Source organism: Natator depressus, chromosome 8, assembly GCF_965152275.1.
Source record: "Natator depressus isolate rNatDep1 chromosome 8, rNatDep2.hap1, whole genome shotgun sequence".
In the NCBI taxonomy this organism is placed as follows: domain Eukaryota; kingdom Metazoa; phylum Chordata; order Testudines; family Cheloniidae; genus Natator; species Natator depressus.
Genome location: NC_134241.1, coordinates 61,374,677 through 61,394,344, shown reverse-complemented (window position 1 = coordinate 61,394,344; position 19,668 = coordinate 61,374,677). Strand labels below are relative to the sequence as shown.

The following is a 19,668-nucleotide window of genomic DNA, read 5'->3' as shown; positions in this document are numbered from 1 at the left end:
CACACATTCAGAGCCCCTAGAGTGCCTACTCCGGGTTTGTGAATGTGGACGTTTTCGCTCACAGTTTTCTCAGGGCTTGGTGCGGCGGTGGCCACTGAGGAACTGGAGTTGTGTTTGCATGGTTGCAATACCTTGGCATCGCAGGTGTTTTCAATCCTTGATTTTTTATTCACAATCCCTAGAGCGCCTGTTCCGGGTTTGTGAATGTGAGCGTTTTCGCTCACAGTTTTCTCAGGGCTTGGCGTGGCGGTGGCCGCTGAGGAACTGGAGTTGTCTTTGCATGGATGTTTTTTACCAGAGTGTTTTGTTTTGTCCTTGGGTTTGACGTAAATGAGGTTTGGACTGGGCTGATGCTTCATCTGCACTCTTGTGCTGTTTTGCGTTGATAAAGGTCTCAAAGCAGATTCCTGGTTCTTTGGTGGTTCTCGGGGAGGGGTCCTTGTAGCTCCCACTACAGCCTTGTCAGAAGGGCTGCATATGCCTGCTTGGGGCAGGAGGGGGAAAAAAAAGCATTTTACAAAAATGTAACTTTGCCAGCTTTCTCACCCACACCTATGTATGTACTTAAAATACAAAACCTCATAAATTAACCAGACTAATAAGCAAAATATATTTACCCGGCTTCATCCATCCATCTGTCACTGATACTTGTGAATTTTTCTTTTCAATTGTCTCTTTCCTTTTTCTTTTGAGCATTTTTACCCGCTCAAGTTTTGACCGTGCTGTAAAGCAAACAACATTCTAATAAAACACATGAAACTGTCTAGTAAACTTTAAAATAAAATAAAATAATATCCATTAGAGTGTTTTTTCTATTTAAAAAAGTCATAGCTTTAAAACAAAATAATCCATTTCAGGCTGTACAACAATCACAGGTTTTGAGTTTATTTCTACCACTTTGAAAACAACCCCCACAAATATTTTTTTTTTAAATACATCTCATTTTGCAAAGTAAAAACCCTGTTAATTGGAAACACACCATCACCATCAGTTTGTAGACATATACTTTTTAAAAACCGCCTATGTTTTACACACACACACACACACACACAGAGTTTAAAACACTGTTTGCAACAAAATACTTTTCAATAAACCCACATGCTTTTAAAAAGATCCCTGGTTGTTCTGGCCCCCGCCCTGCCCCAGCCATGTGTGCTTGGGGTCTTTGGGGTAAGAAAAACAAGCCAAAATGTTAGTTAGTATTAGCTCCCAAATCCCTATTCAACCTATGTAATACCTGAAGTTATTAAGCACAACTACAGTTAAAAATGGTTTTTACCTTGGCCTGGTGATGAACTGCAACTTAAAGTTACTGGCTCCATGCTAAACAGATCACACTGCAATACAGATATGCACCATTATTTACTAAGATAGCATGGCCAAAAAATGGCATTATATAATATATATATATTTTCAGAGTTAAAAAATAAAACCAGGGAACATACCTCCACTTGCAGCCCAGCAGCAATTCAAGAGAGTTTCTGTTGAAAGAGACAGTCTCCAAGCTACCTGAGGTTTTGTTTTTTTTTTTTACACCATCCTAACTCTTTTGTTTCAAAATAGTTAGCAGGTTGATTGGATCACCCCTCCCTAGCATTCCCTTTTGTGATCGGGGGTGGGGAATAAGTTTTTCTGCACAATTGGGCTGCTTTTCTTTTTTAAGTTCAAATACTTTTTGTTCCCCCCACCCTGTAGGGCCTTCTTACAGTAACCATTTCAAGTGAGGGGCCCTTTGCAGATATCAATGAATGTCTTGGGGCTTGTTTTTGTTTTTAAAAACATGTTCTTTCATGCTTAAAGTTTGGTGGGACGGGGGGTGATTTCTAGAAAAAGTGCCCCGTGGCCTTCAACCAACTCCTGGGCCATATTTAGACTGGCCTATAGCGTTCCACCAACTCCAGGGGTTATATTTAAACTGCCCAATAGCAGCTGCAAACTCCTGAGGTTTTATTTCATTTCATATTAATCAGAACTCACCATCCTCACCCACCCACCTCCCTTACTATGGGTGCACCCCCATCAAAATTAACCCTATGGCAACAAGGGTGAGTAATCACAGTCACCCTGGCTATTCAGTGAGGGGGGGGGGGTGGTTAAACCCGTTCAGTTCAACAGAATAAGTCAACTCTATTGTACTCAACCACATGTCTGAACCATCCCCGTTTGTTTTATTGTAAACACATTTTTAGGGTATTTTTCCCCCTCCCACAACATACATTTCAGCTTTTTTTTTTTTTGCTGTAAATGGGTCTCTCTTACACAAAAGACACAAGAGCTAGGTTCTCACAAACAATTTTTTTTATTTAAAAGACATACAGCTCCTTCAAAACAAACCAAGATGCTCCATTAAAAAAAGAAAGAAAGAAAAAAAGACTTTAAGCTCCCTTAAGGGCCAGAGACCTTTTAACAGAAATACAAATAGTCACAAAGCCCTTTTCAATAGATTTTTTTTTAAAATTTACAGCTACCAAGTTTTATATTGCATGTTTGGCACCTCACCATTTTCTAACTTAATCCTTTTAGATTTCTTACAAATAGCCTTTTTCTTAAGCAGGGTTCTGTAACTTTTTGTGCGGACCAGACGGTCAATATAACGCTCTAAGCAGGCATCTTCCGGTTTGGTCATTTTCTTTAAAACATGGTCAGGGTCTCCACTGAATTGCACAGCATTTATCAAGGTCACCCCTTGTGCTAAATGTTCTTGGGTTAGGCATAGACATTGCATAGCATAACCTATGGCAATCACAGTGTTTAATAAGCTTTCCAAACACAGCTCAGCACACAGGCCCCGGAGCTTGCAGTTTATATCCACTGAAGTCCAAGTCACACAGTCATGGTGCTGCTGGCCTGGTGCATCTATGACACAGCCCTCACAATCTTCAAAAAGCTTTTCCCTAAGACAGTGATTAAGAACAGAATAAACAGCAACGCGTACAATAGTCCGCATGACTTTGTTACGCTCACGACGTGGCACTGGCTCAGTCAGTTCCATGCCAAGCCTCCTCCTAAACTCCTCATAGCCGTCATCCTCGGAGTCCTCTTCAATATTTTGTATTGGCATTGAGAAAAAACAAGGTCGGCCCGGTTCATCTTCGCTGCTTGGTGCAACGCTGTCCAGAGTCTCCGGGTCCTCTAGAAAGGCATCATTGAGCTGTTGAGAGATTTTTTTCAAAAAAGAAACAGCGTAAGCACCCCACTGCTCGGTTTTTGATTTACACAATCCCTGGTTCCTAGCCCCGTTACAACCCCATCCCGACCGTCACTTCTTAAGCATTCATTTACCTGAGCGTTCATCTTGTCCACTAGTGACTTCCCCGAGCTGCGATCACCTTCCTCCTCCCGGGGGGTGGCCAACAAGAGGCCATCACGCTCATCGTGGGGCCCCACAAGCGGCTGGGTTTCAGGGTCCAGGGTATCCATCAATGGCTGGGCCAAAGGGCTCCCCTCATTTGCCCCCTCCTCCTCCTCGGAACTGTCGCTGATGTAGCGCTTTCTCCGCGGTTTGTCGAAGGCCCTCGGGGCTAAAACAAAGTCCGAAGTTCTCACGGGGGTGGTGAAGGAGTCCATGTTTCCACGATTTCTAAAACACGCGCTCTTGGTAAAAGACAGCCTCTTCTGCCCGACGCTGGGCCTTATGGGGTGATGGTGCTGCGCTCTGATTGGCAGAGGGGTCATACGCCCCTCGTCTGGGTGGTTCACCCCATCCCAGAACCTGCCCTATTTTGGTCAAATCTGCTCTCGGGCCGGCCTGATTGGTAGAGGTTGGCGGGAGGAGTTGTTAGAGGGGTCACACGAATCATTTCCGGACGGGTCACCCCGCCCCCGGAACTAATCCTAATTGGTCAAATCTCCTCTTGGTCCTATCGGAACAAAACCCCTCCTGATTGGTAGCGGGGTGGGAGGAGGAGTTGTTAGAGGGGTCACAAGACCCACTTCCAGAGAGGACACCCCCACCCCGGAACTCGCCCTGATTGGTCAAAGCTCCTCTCTGGGAGGTCCTACGGGGCAAAACCCATCCTGATTGGTAGAGGGTGGGGGGGGGGAGGAGTTGTTAGAGGGGTCACAAGACCCACTTCCGGAGAGGACACCCCGCTCCGGAACTCGCCCTGATTGGTCAAAGCTCCTCTTGGGGGGGAAGTCCTACGGGGCGAAACCCATCCTGATTGGTAGAGGGCAGTGGGAGGAGTTGTTAGAGGGTTCACATGACATACCTTGCTTCCGGTCACGTGGCAGCCTTGACCCTGGAAGTAATACCCCATGGGGCAGGACTTCCGGTGGGGTGGGGGTGGGGCCAGAGGTCAAGGGGTGGGGTTAAAGGGGTCAAGGGGTGGGGTGGGTGTCACATGACACACCTTGCTTCCGGTCATGTGGCAGCCTTGACCCCGAAAGTAATAACCCATGGGGCGGGACTTCCGGTGGGTGGGGCTAAGAGGTCAAGGGGCGGGGCTTAGGGGTCAAGGGGGCGGGGCTAAGGGGTCAAGGGGCGGGGTCAGGGTTTGATTGATGGTAGGGCCCTTATACTACTCAGGCCCACCATGGAGAGTTTTTATTCTTCACTGGAGTTTTTAATTCTTCAGCATTTACAAGGTGAGCCTCGGGGTAGACTCCAGGAGTAATTTTCAGCCAAACGGAAAGAAACAAGTTTGTAACACACAAACGCCCATCTCTGGAACGTTACCTCGTTATGTTGGCCTCTGCGTGCCAGTCCTTCCCCAAACAGTCCGTTAGCCTGCTTGCTTCCCCTTTAGGGAGGAAAGCAGCCTTTCACCTAAGAGAAGCCTTTCCCACAGCTGTCATTAGTGGTATATCAGAATGCAGAACAGACACATCTTATTATCTTAGGCCCAGATCTGCACAGGAGACCCCTACACGTGTGTGGATCAAATGGCAGGATTGAGGCCTCAGTTCTAAATAGCCATGTTTGTTTAAGCACTGTTTGCAAGCCCCATGTTCCAACCAGGATATGAATGTAAGCAATGGAAGCACTGATCATAGTAATAGTAGATTCCAGTATAAAGTTAGTTTTACCTCTTGTATGAAAAGTTAACCTACACCCTCACTACTACGTCCCTCCATTGGTTTGTACACGTAACTCCCATAGATATCAACAGACTGTCAGGATATACAATGCAAATCAAATCAGTGGTAGGAATTGGCCATTTGGGGTATGTTACTCTGAATGCTGATTGGCAAATATTTAATAAAAGACCACAGTATTGAAACACAATGGCAAAATTTAATGAAGAAAGATATCTTTTTGCTTTTATTAACTTGTGCAGTAAACACAGGGGTAAATATTACCCTTACCTCATTGAGGTTGTACAGGATGTAAGTCAGAGCAGAATCTGGCTGTTTGATATTAACATTATTTCAAATAATTCTTTACACACTACTGAGATCTTATTGAATGCACAGAGCTATGTTAGTTCCATGGCAAAGTTCAGCTTTAGACAGAACAAAAGTAAGTTCCGGTTTCTACAGCCATTGTAATTTAGCCCTCTTGCACATATTAATGCGGTAATACAAAATAATATGTTTTAATTCAGGATGCTGCAGAAAAGAGAATCAAGTCTTCTAAAATGGCATCTAAAACGGCAAAGGGTAATTTTGCTCCTGTGTGTTTTCATGCCCACATTTTTTCAAAATCTCAAATTTGGATCCACAGGTTGAGTACAACCTGCCTAACCACCTAATCAGCTCAGACTATCATACAGATGAAAGAATCATAGAAGATTAGGGTTGGAAGAGACCTCAGGAGGTCATCTAGTCTGAGCCCCTGCTCAAAGCAGGGCCAACCCCAACTAAATCATCCCAGACAGGGCTTTGTCAAGCCGGGCCTTAAAAATCTCTAAGGATGGAGATTCCACCACCTCCCTAGGTAACCCATCCCAATGCTTCACTGCCCTGCTAGTGAAACAGTTTTTCCTAATATCCAACCTAAACTTCACCCACTGCAGCTTGAAATCATTGCTTCTTGTTCTGTCATCTGGTACCACTGAGAACAGCCTAGCTCCATCTACTTTGGAACCCCGCTTCGGGTAGTTGAAGGCTGCTATCAAATCCCCCCTCACTCTTCTCTTCTGCAGACTAAATAATTCCAGTTCCCTCAGCCTCTCCTCGTAAGTCATGTGCCCCAGCCCCCTGATCATTTTCGTTGCCCTCCATGGGACGCTCTCCAATTTGTCCACATCCCTTCTGTAGTGGGGAGGCCCAAAACTGGACACAATACTCCAGATGTGGCCTCACCAATGCCGAATAGAGGGAAATAATCACTTCCCTTGATCGGCTGGCAATGCTTCTACTAATGCAGCCCAATATGCAGTTAGCCTTCTTGGCAACAAGGGCACACTGTTGCCTCATATTCAGCTTCTCATCCACTGTAATCCCCAGGTCCTTTTCTGTAGAACTGCTGCTTAGTCAGTCAGTCCCCAGCCTGTAGCAGTGCATGGGATTCTTCTGGCCAAAGTGCAGGACCCTGCACTTGTCTTTGTTGAACCTTATCAGATTTCTTTTGGCGCAATCCTCCAATTTGTGTAGGTCACTCTGAACCCTATCCCTACGCTCAAGCATATCTACCTCTCCCCACATCTTAGTGTCATCTGTGAACTTGCTGAGGGTACAATCCATCCCATCATCCAGTTCATTAATGAAAATGTTGAACAAAACCAGCCCCAGGACCGATGCCTGGGGCACTCCACTTGATATCAGCTGCCAACTAGACATCAAGCCGTTGACCACTACCCAGCTTTCTACCCACCTTATAGTCCATTCATCCAATCCATACTTTTTTAACTTGCTAGCAAGAATATTGTGGGAGACCGTATCAAAAGCTTTGCTAAAGTCAAGATATATCAGGTCTACTGCTTTCCCCATATCCACAGAGCCAGTTATCTCACCATAGACGGCAATCAGGTGGGTCAGGCATGACTTGCTCTTGGTAAATCAGCAGCTGTTGACTGTTCCTGATCACCTTCCTCTCCTCCAAGTGCATCAAAATGGATTCCTTGAGGACCTGCTCCATGATTTTGCCAGGGACTGAGGTGAGGCTGACCGGTCTATACTTCCCTAAATTCTCCTTCTTTCCTTTCTTAAAGATGGGCACTATATTTGCCTTTTTCCAATCGTCTGGGACCTCCCCCGATTGTCACGAGTTTTCAAAGATAATGGCCAATGGCTCTGCAATTACATCAGCCAACTCCCTCATCACCTCCAGATGCATTGCATCCAGCCCATGGACTTTTGCATGTCCAGCTTTTCTAAACAGTCCTTAACCTGTTCTTTCACCACTGAGGGCTGCTCACCTCCTCCCATACAGTGCTGCCCAGTGCACAGGCTGTAAGTGCAAACGTTTGAACATGTATAATTGTGCCTCCTGTTTCAGAGGTGTTAAGACCCCTTCTAGGGAAAAAAACTGCTTTTCAAGTTTGTCTCTGAAGATAAAGTAAAACAGCATAAGCCCTAGTCCTGTAGTCAGATGAGATTTTGCTTGAGTATGGACACCAGAATCAAGTCCAATATTTGGAAATGTTTTTGCAAGTTATTTTTGCAAGTGGGACAGTCACATATGGGTACTGGAAATCACTGTTTGCAAGGGATATTCTTATGCAACCACTAATATGCTGCTTTTGCTTGTTTGATCTATTTGGCAACTATGATTGTTGTCTAAAAGCTCAGCTTACTTTCATCTAAAGAAAACAAAGATCAAATCTAGCTTTGATGTTAAGCAAACTATGACATATGTGGCCAGTACTATTCGTGCATCCTTGCAGCTAGACATTTATTATAAGGCACAGTTTACATACTTGAATTTGAACTTTGCTCCATCCTTAATTACAGATAATAATTTTAGTGACTGGGTTATTGGAGCAGATAGTGTTTAATTCAATGCATTAAAAACCTATTATAGTCCTGCATCATAAAGGATTAATAATTGCATTGTTATTAAAACATGCCTTCCATTCTGATAGTGCTTAACTCCTTTTCTGTAATCCATGTAATGGAATAATATTGACAGTAAAGCTAAAGGTTATATGGACAGCAAAATGTCATGTGTTAGTATTATACAACACAGAAAAGGTTTCAATATACAGATTTCATTATCAACTGGATTTATGTTCAAAATGTCTAATCTGTCCTTTTTATGTGGGAATCCTGTGTTGACCTTCATTATCTCTAGGCAGATTTAAACTGTGTATGATGTTGCTGTTTAATCAGCTTTATTATAGCTTTCCTAAAAACAGTCCAGAGGGTTATTGAGCTCCATTCCAACCAAATTCAAAACGATGATTTTTTCCCCCTTCCCTTTCCAACAGGGCTTTTCATAGATTTAGTGGCTGGCTAACAATATATCCAATTCTTACACTACCTTTGAACATAGACAAAACTGTCAAACTGTGATCATCTAAAAAGCAGAGACTTAAAGTGTGTTTCCACATGCTTCAAACACATTCATCAGAAATCTCCTACTGTACTTCTAGGAGTGAAGCAGTACAAAAGTGTGATCAAAGTGATTGATTCTCCTACCAAAATGAGACTCAAATAAAAAAGGCAATTTATGGAGGTCACTTTTTCAATGTAATCACAGCATATTATTACAAATAGCAATATACTAAAGAGAGGGTTCTCTGCAAGTAGGTGTCTGCAGGAGATCCTCTATTTATTCATTACCCGGTGAGTAATCCAAAACAAAGCAATTCACCAAAATTTTTATTTATATAATTCCCTAAAATATTGCCTCTGGAAGAAAGGGGTTGGAACTAAATACTAACTTGAATTGACAGTGCTGTAAAAAAAGAAAATAAATAACTTTCTGCTTCAAATAGCCTATCTTAAAAGAATGATATGATACATACAGATCAGACACATACAGATATGAGGGACAACAGGAAAGGGCCAAGGAGAATCAGTAAAGGTAATCCAGTAACTTGCTCCAGATCCTCAGCCAGTATAAACTGGTGTAGAACCAGTGGCTTCCATGGATCTATGCTGACTTACACCAGGTGAAAACCTAGCCCATTATGTTTATATTTTAATTTTATTTTATTATAACTATATAACAAAAAAACTGCAGAGTTGCTAAGTAACACGCATGCTTAAGATACAGGCAGCCAATCCTATGATCAGATCCAAAAGTATTTTCAAGAGTGTGTCAGTTCATTAGGAGCCCAAATTCCATTGACTTTCACTGAGGTTAGTCACTTTTGAAAATGGGGCTTAGGCACTTTTGAAAATTCTCTGTGTGTCTATAGAAGGTGAGATACCAAGATGCCGAGTTTGAAGTTGATGGAATTTGACCCACTGTTCAGCACTTCTACACAACAGAAAGCAGCATATAGATTTTTCTAACCAGTGATAAACACCTCCCACAAAGGTCCTTTTAATCAAAATATAACAAACAGAATACTTTTTACAACGTAGCATCTTCCTATCAGAAAACTATCCCTTTACACGGATAGTATTTTTATTATTCTCAGAATAATGGATGCTATGTAACTATGCTCTCAGAATAGCTTTTGATTAGCTCCCTAACCAATAGCATCCCTTTGTATATTGAAAGGAGAAAATCATGCTTTGAGAACTTTTTTCCTAGATGATGGTTCAAAAGAACAGGTGAAAATGCTTAAATTGTTTCTCTCATTTTCAGCTAGATGTATTTACTGAATACCCGTCAGTAGGACAGCTTTTCTGTTTCTTCATAGCGAGCGATGTTCAAGCACTACTTACAATGTCAGGTTGAGGAAAGCAGGGAGGTAAAGTGAGGTCCAAGGCTAAATCTTGCTCTTAGTGGGCTGGGCTGCAGTTCCCCAGGGGCTGTATGCACTGGCTACTTTGGAAAGAGAATTATGCTGAGCAAGTAGGGGCTGAAGCCATGGTCTATATGGCTGCGATGCTAGAGTATCTGACCACTGAAATTCTGGAGCTGGCTGGCTACATTGCTCAGGATAATAAGAAAACCAGGCTAATCCCCTGTCACCTGTAGCTCGCCATCCATAATGATGAGGAGCTCAACAAGCTACTGGGGAAAATTACGATTGTTCAAGGGCATGTCTTGGCCAACATCCAGGCCTTGCTGCTGTCCAAGAAAATTGAGAGTCACAAGGCCAAGAGCAAGTAAAACCTGCCAAGAAGAAATGGGAATCTTTACTCGAAAAAGCTAGGACAGCTTGAGCATTCTGTTTACCTTTGTGTTGACTAAATAGGTTCTGTAGATGTTCAGAATAGCTGCCGGTCTAATTTTTAAGGGATCTGTTTCATAAAACTTGTCTCAGTTCTTGGGCCCAGTGGTTAGATAACTGATCTTTGCTCATGAAACAGAGAGACAAGTTAAAATACAAAAGCTACCTCTGGCATTATCTCATGTACTGTACCAGAGATTCTAAATTACACATTCATTTTTATGATTCCTGATGAGAGAGAAACCTAGAGGAATCACAAAAGCGAAACCATACCACAGCAATTAATGGAACCTTTGTGCCCATTTGAATCCACCCAAGTTCGGTGGGGAACAAAATAAATTAGTCCTCACTGAGGCCCTTGGTCACATATTTTCCTCTCATGGAGGCAGAATGGTCTCATTCTTGTTGTAAGGGAATGGGAGTCAGGCAACCCAGGCTTCTCTGTGAGTTACCTTGAGAAAGTCACTTAAATGCACTCTGCCTCAGTTTGGTCCTCTGAAAATATGCCTACCTATTTTCAGCACTCCTCTTTTAAGGCACTTGAGATGCTCATATGAAAGATGCTATGTAAGTACAAAGTATTACATGCTGCTGTTATAGCAGCTGAGTGGCCAACATCAAATAATATAGAAAAAGTTCTAGGCAAAAAATAAAAACAATGGTTTAAGTGGAGTCTATATATTGTTGCAAACTCTGAGGTTTGCAATGAGGCTGATAGCTAAATTAAATACCCAGTATAATGTCAGCGGCTTTCTCCTCTTTATTTCTTCTTTTCTTCTGCCAACCTCTGACATCACAAGAGTTTCTCTTGCGGCACTATATCATATTGTTGATCTTGCAGCTTACTCCTTTTACTCACAAATGTAGATTTTTTTTTGTTCTATAAATGTTTTATTTTTGAATGCAATATAAAACTTCAGAGCCTACAAGTCCACTCAGTCCTACTTCTTGTTCAGCCAATCGCTAAGACAAACGAGTTTGTTTACATTTACAGGAGATAATGCTGCCCTCTTCTTACTTAGTGTGACCAGAAAGTGAGAACAGGCATTTGCATGGCATTTTTGTAGCTGGCATAGCAAGCTATTTACATGCCAGATATGCTAAAAATTCATATGGCCTTCAAACTTCAGCCACCATTCCAGAGGACATGTTCCATGCTGATGTCGCTCATTAAAAAAAAATGTGTTAATTAAATTTGTTACTGAACTCCTTGAGGGAGAATTGTATGTACCCTGCTGTTTTACCCACATTCTGCCATATATTTCATGTGGTAGTAGTCTCAGATGATGACCCAGCACACGTTGTTCATTTTAAGAACACTTTCACTGCAGATTTCATAAAATTCAATATGAGATTTCTAAAGATAGCTACAGCACTCGACCCAAGGTTTAGGAATCTGAAGTGCCTTCCAAAATCTGAGAGGGACAAGATGTGGAGCATACTTTCAGAAGTCTTAAAAAAGCAACACTTCAATGCGGAAACTGCAGAACCCGAACCACCAAAAAAGAAAATCAACCTTCTGCTGGTGGCATCTGACTCAGATAGTGAAAATGACCATGTGTCAGTCCGCACTGCTTTGGATCATTATTGAGCAGAACTGGTCATGAGCATGGACACATGTCCCCTGGAATGGTGGTTGAAGCATGAAGAGACATATGAATCTTTAGCACATCTGGCACTTAAATATCTTGTGACACCAGCTACAATAGTGCCATGTGAATGGCCTGTTCTCACTTTCAGGAGACATTGTGAAGAAGAAGCGGGCAGCATTATCTCCTGCAAATGTAAACAAACTTGTTTGACTGAGCGTTTGGCTGAACAAGAAATAGGACTGAGTGGACTTGCAGGCTCTAAAATTTTACATTTGTTTTATTTTTGAATGCACCTTTTTTTGTACCTAATTCTACATTTGTAAGTTCAACTTTCATGATAAAGTAGTGATGAATGAACTTATTTGGATGTGAAGTAAAGCATTTAAATTTATTTGTTGGGTGACCAATCAATCCTGTAAGCAACACAATCATGCATGTAGCCACCTGAAGGAAAGCTCTGTGGTAATAATAAGGTCTGGCTTGACAAAGCCCTGGCTGGGATGATTTAGTTGGGATTGGTCCTGCTTTGAGCAGGGGGTTGGACTAGATGACCTCCTGAGGTCTCTTCCAACCCTAATCTTCTATGATTCTATGAATAAATAAATATGACTAGTGTGAACCTAATCAGGCTACAGAACTATGGGGAAAGTTAGACCACAGTCAGGGAAAGCAAGTCTCTTCTTTTTGATCCTAGTTTTAGTAGGTAAAGGTGAGAGGTATGGGACATGGCTTACAAGGCTTTTGTCAAAGTCTAATTTTCATGAAATGGGAAGTGGGAAGTTGAAGGATGGGTAGGAGGAAAGATTGGGCTTAGTCCTAAATCAAAGTGTGTGTTTTCTTCTTATTCTATCAAGAAGAGATGCAATTATAACCAAAAGGTTTGAAAATGCCTATATGTGTAGAAGTCTATGCGCTAAAAAGAAACAATCATGAGAGAAGATGTTTTCCGGATTATAGTAAAGCAACCTGCTTCACTATGTATGCAGTACAGGTACCTAATTGATTCTGCTTTTGCCAAAAATAAAACCAGGTTTACACCACCTTATTGCTAAGACTGCTAAAGCTTGCACCAGGCATACTTCAGCTTTGCCCCAAAGAATAGAGTTCAGTTCATACTGTACTTGACAGATATAAATTGGCACCAACAGTGAAACTGACTGTTCCCGGGGGAAAGAACTGGAAAGAATTAATGCTCTTATTTCTCTTCTGCCTCAACCATTGTCACATTATTTTCATTTTTCTGTTGGTAGTTTAAGAAATGATACTTCATAAGGCATCTCACATTAGAGGCTCAGCAATTTTCCCATTTTCTTTCCTATTAGTGCTTAAAGAAAAAAAGATAGTATGAGTTATATATTCAGCTATAGGAGCTGGATTAGACTGAATTAAAGAAATCAGGCTAATGAAAGCTAATTTTTCACTCAAAGAAATTGAGGAAAAATGCAGACAAGTGAATAATTTAAGAGTACAGAACTCTTCAATAGAATTCCAGAAGCCAAATAGCAAATAGGGGTGGGGGGAGTAATCTCTGACAGTGTAATTACAAAGGCTACATGGAGAGACTTTATTAAGCCCTATAGGATTCAGGCCATGCCCACCCTACAAAGTCCGTTTGATGCAAGTTATGTCAGCAAATAGCCACAAACTGTTGTATGTTGCTCTTGCACATACACGCTTGGGTGCTTGCATCAGCACAGTGGGTCCTCACCACAAGTGGTTGTGTTGATGTAAAATACAGTGCACCATCATTAGGTATGCCAGCGTGCCATACCATGCCATAGGTCTCAATGCTTTATGGGACATTTTTGCACTGCATTGTGTGATATGATTGGTTCCCCTGGGATTTCTGGGAGTTAGGGGTCAAATCACCATGCCACTTTATCCATCCCATTATGCCTATTCAATCCGCCCCCCCTTTTTAACTTTTTTAAAAGGTTAAAAAAATTAACACCTCCCATATTCCTGTATGCTGCATTTTGGTCTCCTCTGTCTGTGACAGAAAATTCTCATTAGTGTTGCTAATACCCTATTCTTCTCTATCTGCGGAACTTGAATGAGTACTACTACAACTGTATGTGCAAAGAAGAAGATGCAAAGATGTACAAGCACAGTAACTGCATGCTGATGGATACAGCAACAAATTGCCAGATGGCTCCTGGAATTCACTGAGCAGCTCCATAGGGTAGCTTGTCTCTTCAGGGCCCAAGAAATGAGAACTGATTATTGGGCTGCAGGTTCAGGATGATAAACAGTGGCTACAGTACATTCGGATGCAAAAGGCCACATTCCTGGATCTGTGTGCCAAATTCGTCCTAGCCCTCTGTGGCACAGGGACATGAAAATGAGCACTTCATTGACAGTGAAGAAAACTACTCCAGAAACTTCCAACACTGGTCAGTGACCAATCAATTTGGAGTTGGAAAATCCACAATGGGGGCCATTGTCATCCCAATGTGTAAGGCCATTAATTGTCTCTTGCTACACAGGATTGTGACTCTGCAGGAAATACATAGATGAATTGGCAGCAATGTGTTGCCTGAACTACACTGGGGTGATTGATGCCAGCATAGGGAAGATATGTACCACAAATCCACCATGCATCAATGGATAGGGATACTTTTCTATGTTTCTGCAAGCAGTGGGTTACCAGGGACCCTTCACTGATATCAGTGTGTACTGGTCAGGGAAGGTCTATGACTCTTGCATCTTAAAGAACACATAACTTTTTGAAAAGTTGCAAACAGGAACATTTTTCCTCAACCAATCCATTAAAGTTAGTAATGCTGAAATTCCAGTAGTGATGCTGGGAGACCTAGACTACCCCTTGTTCATGAAGCTGTATACGGACCACCTTGTCATCTCCAAGGAGAGATTCAACTACCAGATTTGGAGGTGGGGGAAAAAAAGACTGTTGAATGTGCTTTTGATAAATTGAAGAGTCACTGGCAATGTTGTCTCACTAGATTGGAGTTCAGTGAGGCAAACATCCCCATGGGTATTGTGTGCGTGGTATACTACATAATAACTGTGAGGCAAAGGGGGAAAGTCCTGGGGGGATGGAGAAATGAGGTGGACTGGCTAGCTGCTGTAGCCAGGCAAGTGTTACTAGAAGAGCCCCTTGCTCAGGGAGGCATTAAAAGGTCATTTTAACCATCAGGTATATTACTGGTGTCTGATGAACACTTTATGAAAGTGTTCAGGAGTTCAATTTTGAAATCTCTGATGCTTGGTGCAAGCTATTTAATATGGGCAGGTTATTATCTGTCCCTGTAAAATATGTAATGCTTAATTTAAATGTTTGAATATGGTGTTTTTATTATCTATCGCTATGAATTCTGCAATGTAAGAAAGATACACAAAGTTTCCAAAAATACAACTGTGTGTCTATAGAAAATAATAGGGTTAAAAACAGTCTAGCAACATTGTAACTGTATGAATCATACTTTTACTGCACTGTCCAAAATGGAATGAACCACAACTATTGTCTAATCCTGTGGTTTTCACAGGCCTGTGTATGCATAGCTGTGGTTCTCTTTGTTTTCCCCTAGATGTGGAACGATGGGGATAAGGGTGCATGTCTGTGGTGTTGTGGAGTTTAGGCACCATTGACCATGGAGTCCTTCAAAGGCTGCAAAAGCTGTGAAGTCGGTGGTCTTTGAAATCTAGAAGCCTCTGTTCATTGGCTGAGCCTTAGTCAGGGGGTGGGGCTATCAAGAAGGCCAGTGCTTTATAAAGCAGTGAGCAAGTGACCAGGGAGCTTTGCGAACAGGGACCGCTAACAGGGAGTTTCGAGAGGGAGTTGGGAAGGGGAGTGGATAGGGGACGAGGTACACTTGCCATTCTTTAAAACCTTTAAACTAAACTATAATCAAAACGTCTTGATTTAAACAAAAACCCTATCATTAACCTACGTAGCTGTAGGAGAGAATGCAGGCAGAAGCCCAGCAGCAGAGTGGGGACTATCCTGTTTATTGCACTCAGTGTAGCATGTATGATTACCTGCCCTGTGGGCAGGTGGCGTACGTGTGCATTCGGTGCAAGGAGCTCCTGGCCCTCAGAGACCATGTACGGGCTTTGGAGGCCAGGGTGGCGGAACTGGAGGAGCTAAGGGAGGCAGAAAGGTATGTTGATGAGGCTTTCCAAAACTCTGTAGATTTGTCCTTGCGCTGTTAAGGAGGATGAAAAGCCCAGGGAAGGAGAGCAGTCAATGGGAGCAGAGGGAAACCTTCCAATAGTCGGGACTCTCCTTCCAGATGATGTTGGGGTATCCTCTTGCACTGAGGTTACCTCTCCGGGGGAGGGAACTCCAGTCATTAGGAAAAGGCAGGTGTTAGTAATGGGAGATTCAATCATTAGAAACATAGATAGCTGGGTTTGTGATGACTGGGAAAACCGTATGGTGACTTGCCTGCCTAGTGCAAAGGTTGCGGATCTCTCGAGGCATCTAGATAGACTTATGTGTAGTGCTGGGGAGGAGCCGGTGATCGTGGTACATGTAGGTACCAATGACATAGGGAAGGGAAGGAGAGACGTCCTGGAGGCCAAATTTAGGCTGCTAGGAAAGAGACTGAAATCCAGGACCTCTATGGTGGCATTCTCAGAAATGCTACCCGTTCCACGCGCAGGGGCAGGTAGGCAGACAGAACTTCAGAGTCTCAATGCATGGATCAGATGATGGTCTAGAGAAGGAGGGGTTTAGATTTATTAGGAACTGGGGAAACTTTCTGGATAGGGGGAGCCTATAGGATGGGCTCCACCTAAACCAAAGTGGATCCAGACTGCTGGCACTTAACATTAAAAAGGTTGCAGAACAGTTTTTAAACTAAGAGATGGGGGAAAGCAGATTGCTGCAGAGGCGCACATAGATCGGGCAGAGACTTCTCTTAGAGGAGAGTCTATTGATAGAGATTCTCTAGGTTTTAGTCAGGAGGAGAGGATGGAAGAGGATAAAGTATGGGCCAGATCAGACAAGAAACATTCAGATAAAGAATCTGACACATCAGAAAAGGGCAGACAATAAACAGTGAGAAGTTTTTAAAGTGCTTGTACACAAATGCTAGAAGTCTAAATAATAAGGTGGGTGAACTAGACTGCCTTGTGTTAAAGGAGGATATTGATATAATAGGCATCACAGAAACCTGGTGGAGTGAGGACAATCAATGGGACACAATCATTCCGGGGTACAAAATATATCAGAAGGACAGAAGAGGTCATGCCGGGTCGGGGGGCAGGGGGAGGGCAGAAGGGGGAGTGGCACTATATGTGAGAGAAAATGTAGAATCGAATGAAATAAAAAATTTAAATGAATCCACATGTTCCACAGAATCTCTATGGACAGTAATTCCATGCTCTAATAAGAATATAACAGTAGGGATCTATTATCGACCACCTGACCAGGACAGTGACAGTGACAATGAAATGCTAGGGGAGATTAGAGAGACTATCAAAATAAAGAATTCAATAACAAGGGGTGGACAATTGGGTATACTGTGTATAAGGTGTTTTGCTGGGAATGTACATATTACTGGGGGCACAATTACACCAGCCCATAACCAAACTACACACATCTACATGCTGCTATCTGGACTTTGGTGCACAAATGGATCTGTGAATCTTATTGCTGTGAATAATCAAACCAGGGCATGCTGCCTGATTCCATACCAAGTGGTCAAGTCGGTTTGGACAATATCCCATTTCTCTGTGAACATTCAGTGGACTTATGATATGGACAAAAGCAAGCAAAACCTGCAGGGGCAGCTTGTTGCAACTGCCAGCAACTGGACACATAAGATCGTGACCCTGTCGAAGGAGAAGGGGCAGTGTTTTGGGGGTCTCTCAGATGTTGGACTATACTGCAGTGGTCAGGACTTGGTGTTGCTGTGGATTTTGTATTGTTAACTGTACTTGTGTTACGTTGCATAGGGAGATAACCTATAAGTAATGTAGTAAGCCCTCCAAACCCTGCAGTGTACTAGACAACCCGGACCCAACCTTCTCGGGCCCACTCTAATGGGAAGTCTGGAACAATAGTTGGAATAGGTCTGGTATGCCCGTACGAGAGAAGGTGCAGGGCACTATACTACACAAGGGGCAGTGGGACAAATGGAATATCGTCACCTTCCACCTTGATACCTGGCCCTATCAGGAAATGTGTTGCCATATGTCCTATGCTTTTCCAGGGATACCTGGGCAGGAGGATCCCAAAAGAAAAAAAAAAGGGGGGGGGGGGTGGAGTGTTAGGATATAGATATTCAGGCCCGTTGGTAAAGGCCTGTACTCTAAGAATTTAGGGGTATTCTTATCACTTGGCTAGTTATAGAGGTATAAAAGAAAGAATCAAAATCACTGTCTGCCGGTGTAAGGGCCTTCTCTTACTGTGACAGTCTGAGGCCTTGTTCTTAGGCTAAGGCCTTTGGCTAAGCAGCAGAGGCAGCCATAAGCTGGGAAGCGACCGGTCACATTCTCCCATTCCAAACTAGTCACATTGAAATAAGGTGCTATTGGGCTGTTAGGCATTATCAGGACAGGACTGTATTCCTATCGCCTCCAGAGAAAGGGAAGTGTCTAGAAAATGTAAAAGGAAACTTAGTTTGATAGCATCCTGTCTGGCAAGAACTCACTTATCAATAGCTGGGATGTGAAATCCTCACTTCTGTATTGTTTTGTCATTATAGTTCCCACTTTGCTATTGTTTGTCTGTATAATCTCTGTCTGGTTCTGTGATTGTTCCTGTCTGCTGTATAATTAATTTTGCTGGGTGTAAACTAATTAAGGTGGTGGGATATAATTGGTTACATAATCATGTTACAATATGTTAGGATTGGTTAGTTAAATTTCAGGAAAATGATTGGTTAAGGTATAGCTAAGCAGAACTCAAGTTTTACTATATAGTCTGCAGTCAATGAGGAAGTGAGTGGGCGTGGGTGGGTGGGGGAGATGGAAACAGGGAATGGGGGTGCGGAAATTGGAATCATGTTTTGCTAAAGGGGGAAATGGGACCAGGGAATGGGGGTAAGGAAATTGGAATAATGTTTGGCTAAGGGCAGGAATGGGAACAGGGACACAGGTATAAGGCTCTGTGGTGTCAGAGCTGGGAAGGGGGACACTAAGGAAGGAAACTGGAATCATGCTTGCTGGAAGTTCACCCCAATAAACATCGAATTGTTTGCACCTTTGGACTTCGGGTATCGTTGCTCTCTGTTCATGTGAGACGGACGAGGGAAGTAAGTGGGTGAAGGAATAAGCCCCTAACAGTGACAATGAAATGCTAAGGGAGATTAGAGAGACTATCAAAATAAAGAATTCAAAAAATAGTAGGGGATTTCAGTTATCCCTGTATTGACTGGGTACATGTCACCTCAGGACAAAATGCAGAGACAAAATTTCTCGATACTTTAAATGACTGCTTCTTGGAGCAGCTGGTACAGGAACCCACAAGGGGAGAGGCAACTTTCAATCTAGTCCTGAGTGGAGCACAGGATCTGATCTAAGAGGTAACTATAACAGGACTGCTTGGAAATAGTGGCCATAATATAATAACATTTAACATTCCTGTGGTGGGAAGAACAACTCAACAGCCTAACACTGTGGCATTTAATTTCAGAAAGGGAAACTATGCAAAAATTAGGAGGTTAGTGAAACAGAAATTAAAAGGTACGGTGACTAGAATGAAATCCCTGCAAGCTGCATGGACACTTTTCAAAAGACTCCGTAATAGAGGCTCAACTTAAATGTATACCCCAAATTAAAAAACACAATAAAACAACTAAAAGAGAGCCACCGTGGCTTAAAAACCATGTAAAAGAAGCAGTGAGATATAAAAAGGCATCTTTTAAAAAGTGGAAGTCAAATCCTAGTGAGGTAAATAGAAAGGAGCATAAACACTGCCAAATTAAATGTAA

At 42.7% G+C, this 19,668-nt stretch overlaps 1 long non-coding RNA gene and 1 pseudogene across 1 annotated transcript; one reads left to right on the top strand and one right to left on the bottom strand.

Moving 5' to 3' along the window:
- Window positions 1–257: 257 nt before the first annotated feature.
- LOC141992869 (uncharacterized) lies at window positions 258–1,499 on the bottom strand. The gene is made up of 4 exons (XR_012640677.1): window positions 1,446–1,499; window positions 1,280–1,337; window positions 618–722; window positions 258–484 (listed from the first exon to the last, which is right to left on the bottom strand). It is a non-coding gene; the product is annotated as an uncharacterized LOC141992869 (long non-coding RNA).
- An 8,207-nt stretch (window positions 1,500–9,706) lies between these two features.
- LOC141992868 (histone H2A.J-like) lies at window positions 9,707–10,114 on the top strand (annotated as a pseudogene).
- The last annotated feature ends 9,554 nt before the right edge of the window (window positions 10,115–19,668 follow it).